The 4972-nt window shown below is 41.0% G+C and overlaps 1 non-coding gene across 1 annotated transcript; it reads left to right on the forward strand.

Moving 5' to 3' along the window:
- The first annotated feature begins 4456 nt into the window (after positions 1-4456).
- Positions 4457-4564, forward strand: LOC148550577 (small nucleolar RNA R71). The gene has a single exon (XR_015893305.1). It is a non-coding gene; the product is annotated as a small nucleolar RNA R71 (small nucleolar RNA).
- The last annotated feature ends 408 nt before the right edge of the window (positions 4565-4972 follow it).

The raw sequence follows: 4972 nt of genomic DNA on the forward strand, positions 1-4972 counted from the left end.
TTTTGGTAGTTGTGTGATTTTTGGAGTTTTGTATTCATCCAGAGCCTTTTGTATTGGTGGTTCCATGAACTCCTCCTTTATGTACTTCTCTGCCTCACTTGAGTTTGGAATGACTTCTTCACTTTCTTGCTCCTCCACTTCCTCTTTTACACCCAACATTTGTTTCAATCGCTCTATCATGGGGGAGGTTTGTCGATCTTCCCAACATTTCTTCATCTCCTCGTCATACCTTTCAATCATGGATTCAGGTGTTGAGGCGTTTTGGTCCAGGGAGGTTTGTGAGAGTTGTGAGTCTTCATGTTCTCTTGTCATCTCAAGTGAAGTTTCAGGTTCAACCACCTCATTCTTCATTGAAAGTTCACTTGATGCAGTGGCCTCCTTATCTTGCTCTTCCACTTTCTCCTTCATATCCATCAATTGGCCTTCATTTTTCTTGCTCAGTGGTTCTAAGCTCCTCCTTATTTTCTCTACTTCTTCATTCATATTTTTGAAGAAAGCTTCTTGCCTTTTCTCGGATATTTGTGCTTCTTTCGCATATTTTTCGAGCTTGGACTCAAGCTCTGAAAGCCTTGAGTGGTTCATGGAAGTTTGTGTGGGTGGTGAGTTTTGAAAGGGGCTTTCGGTTGAAGTATGGTCAAGTGATGATATCTTTGGATGATTATCATATGGAGCACTAGAATTCCCTTCCCAGCCACCATTAGAATCATGACTTGCATCATTTTGTGGTGGAGGGAAATATCCCATATGATTTTCTTTCTCATCTTGTGGTTGTGAAGCAAATCTCCATGAATTGGAGTGCTCAGAATGTGTATTCTCTTGGTGATATTCCCAGCCACCATTAGAGATTGGTGATGGTGGGTGATATCCCATAGAATTTGTTTGATCATAAGATGAGTTGAACTCCATTTGAATTTTGTAAAACACAATACCAAGGAGAATTGAAATTCATATCTCAGAGATGAATTTCTTAGTGAGGCAATAACTCAAACACCTTGGTTTCAACTTAGAGTAGAGAACAAAAACAAAGAAAATGCTTGATCTAGACTTCTCACCCACTTAATCATTGTTGATCTAATCAATCCCCGGCAACGGCGCCAAAAACTTGATGAGTATTTTGGTGAAAAATAAATTTCTCCCAAAACACACAAATCTAACCGGCAAGTGCACCGGGTCGCATCAAGTAATAAAACTCACGGGAGTGAGGTCGATCCCACAGGGATTGATAGATCAAGCAATTTTAGTGGGTGATTAGTTTAGTCAAGCTGACATTTAGTGAATTTTGTGTGAAATGTAGCCAACAGAAAGTAAATTGCAATAAATCTTAAAGATGCAGAAAGTAAAATTGCAAGTAAGTTAAAGAACAAGAAAGTAAAATAGCTGAAACTTAAATTGCAAGAAAAGTAAATTGCATGAAAAGTAAAGGGGAGTGGGTGCTGGAAATTAAAGAGAGCAATAGATCAAAGCTTAGAGAAAATTAAACTTGCAAGAAAAGTAAATCAGATCATGAACAGAAATGTAAAATGCAGAGCACTTGCAGGAGAATTAAATTGCTTGAAAATAAATTGAATTTACTGAGAATAGAAAGCAATGAGAACCAAAGATCAAACAGAGAGCTCTGTATTCCTCGTGCTCCCTTATGGAGCCAGCCCCCCCCCCCACAAATATGAAATTGATGCCTTATATAGGCTTTACAAAATGGAAATGAAAATGAAATTAAAAACAAATTACAATTAAATGAAATTCCTATTTTATCTATTTCTTGTGCCTTTGAGTGATGATCATTTGGGCCCTTGCTCTTGATGGAATTGGGTTGATAAAGGCCTTGGTTGATTGCTCTTGGAGTTTGAAGAGGAACCGAATTGAACCGGGTTGAGTTTGCAAAAGTTGGACCAAAATTTGGAGCTAAAGTTAGGGGTCTAACTTTGGCTCCAACTTTTCATAGCAGCCCACAAAACTTGCTGGTATGAACATTGGTGCCAACGTTAGGGGTCTAACTTTGACCCTAACGTTGGCCTCCCTTATGCACATTTATGGCGCCAACTTTGTCCTCTTGTCATGTTGCCAATTTTATGCCCAATATAGACTATCATATATGGTTGGAAAGCTCTGAATGTCAGCTTTCTAACCCACTTGGAATCACTTCAATTGGACATCTACAACTCAAGTTATGATCATTTGAAGAGGGCATGGTCGCTGGCTTTGGTGTGCAGCGTTTGAGGTAACGTTAGCCCTCAAACGTTGGCGAAAACGCCAGTTCTGGAGGCTCAAATGTATTGTCCACCCCATACTATTATACATTTTTGGAAAGTCTTGGATGTCTACTTTCCAATGCCATTGGGAGAACATTATTTGGAGCTCTACAGCTCGAGTTATACTCCTTTGAAGGTGCAGAGGTCAGTTGGCCTCACTGCAGGTTGCCACCATGTTCGTTTATGCACATTGCGGGGCAGTTTTCTCCCTCAATTTTAGTGTCCACCATGCAGTGCCATATATGCTTGGAAAGCTCTTGATTCCTAATTTCCAATGCTTCTTGAATCACCTCATTTGGAGCTCTGTAGCTCAAGTTATTCTTGTTGGAAGTATACCCCTTGTATGCCTTGTGGTGTGTGGTGCCAACGTTAGCCTCCAAGTTAGGGGGCTAACGTTGGCGCAAACGTTGGCCCCTCTCCCTTATGTTTTCATGTGCCAACGTTAGCCTCCAAGTTAGGGGTCTAACGTTGGCGTAAACGTTGGTGGCCAGGGAAGAAACTCATGTGCCAACGTTAGCCTCCAAGTTAGGGGGCTAACGTTGGCGCAAACGTGGGATGGCCAGGGAGGAAATTTCAAGTTCCAACTTTAGCCTCCAAGTTAGGGGGCTAACGTTGGGGCTAACTTCTTGCTTCATGGTTCAATTTCACTTATTCCATTGTCCTCTCTTCACTCCTAGCCATTCCTCTTCGCTTCAACCTTTCTCCAAGCTTTCTTCACCTATCATTAATCAACCAAACTCATCAAAGCTATGCTCAAAATCATGAGATATTCATTCTTTCATAATATGCAACAAATATAGCATAAAACCTCATGAAATAGCATGAATTCATACATGGTTGATTAGATCAAAGGAAACATGAAAATCTACCCAATTGGCTTGCTTATGGCTCAAGAAAGTGCATAATTCAATTGAAAACAAAAGAAAAAGGCTAGTTAAAATAGGCTAAGATGACTTGTCATCAGTACCTCAAAGATTCCTAGTTTCTCCATTACAGAGAGAGGCATGAGGTTTATCCCTGACCCCAGGTCACACAGAGCCTTCTCAAAGGTCATGGTGCCTATGGTACAAGGTATGAAGAATTTTCCGGGATCCGGTTTCTTCTTAGGTAATGTCTGCCTCATTAATGCACTCAGTTCATTGGTGAAAAAGGGGGGGTTCATCCTCCCAAGTCTCAGTACCAAATAACTTGGCATTCAGCTTCGTGATTGCTCCTAAATATTTAGCAACTTGCTCTTCAGTGATGTCTTCATCCTCTTCAGAGGAAGAATATTCATCAGAGCTCATAAAAGGCAGAAGAAAGTTCAATGGAATCTCTATGGTCTCTGTATGGACCTCAGATTCCTTTGGTTCCTCAAAGGGAAACTCCTTTCTGTCCAGAGGACGTCCCATGAGGTTTTTCTCATTGGGACTCACGTCCTCCTCACTCTCTCCAGGTTCGGCCATGTTAGTCATGGTTATGGCCTTGCACTCTCTCTTGGGATTTTCTTCTATATTGCTTGGGAGAGTACTGGGAGGAGTTTCAGTAATCTTCTTACTCAGCTGACCCACCTGTACCTCCAAATTTCTAATGGAGGACCTTGTTTCATTCATGAAACTTAGTGTGGTCTTGGAAAGATCAGATACTATGGTTGCCAGGCCAGAGTGGCTCTGTTCAGAATTCTCTGTCTGTTGCTGAGAAGATGATGGAAAAGGCTTGCTATTGCTAAACCTATTTCTTCCACCATTATTATTGAAGCCTTGTTGAGGCTTCTGTTGGTCCTTCCATGAGAAATTTGGATGATTTCTCCATGAAGGATTATAGGTGTTTCCATAGGGTTCTCCCATGTAATTCACCTCTGCCATTGCAGGATTCTCAGGATCATAAGCTTCTTCTTCAGAAGATGCTTCTTTAGTACTGTTGGATGCAGCTTGTAATCCATTCAGACTCTGAGAAATCATATTGACTTGCTGAGTCAATATTTTGTTCTGAGCCAATATGGCATTTAGAGTATCAATTTCAAGAACTCCCTTCTTTTGAGGCGTCTCACTGTTCACAGGATTCCTCTCAGAGGTGTACATGAACTGGTTATTTGCAACCATTTCAATGAGTTCTTGAGCTTTTACAGGGGTTTTCAGATGAAGAGATCCTCCTGTAGAATGGTCCAATGACATTTTTGACAACTCAGACAGACCATCATAGAATATAAATATGATGCTCCATTCTGGAAGCATGTCAGTAGGACACCTTTTGATCAATTGCTTATATCTTTCCCAAGCTTCATAGAGGGACTCACCTTCCTTCTGTCTGAAGGTTTGGATTTCCACTCTAAGCTTGCTCATCTTTTGAGGTGGAAAGAATTTGGCCAGGAAAGCACTGACCAGCTTTTCCCAAGAGTTCAGGCTTTCCTTAGGTTGTGAATCCAACCATGTTCTAGCTCTGTCTCTTACAGCAAAAGGGAAAAGCGTAAGCCTGTAGACCTCGGGATCAACTCCATTGGTCTTGATAGTGTCACAGATTTTCAAGAATTCAGCTAAGAACTGATGAGGCTCTTCCAATGGAAGTCCATGAAACTTGCAATTCTGTTGCATTAGAGAAACTAATTGAGGCTTAAGCTCAAAGTTGTTTTCTCCAATGGCAGAAATTAAGATACTTCTTCCATAGAAGTCAGAAGAGGGTGCAATGAAGTCACCAAGCATCTTCCTTGCATTGTTGGCATTGTTGTTATTTTTGACTGCCATGTC

This window comes from Arachis ipaensis, chromosome B7, assembly GCF_059453495.1.
Source record: "Arachis ipaensis isolate K30076 ecotype BB chromosome B7, ASM5945349v1, whole genome shotgun sequence".
Lineage (NCBI taxonomy): Eukaryota > Viridiplantae > Streptophyta > Magnoliopsida > Fabales > Fabaceae > Arachis > Arachis ipaensis.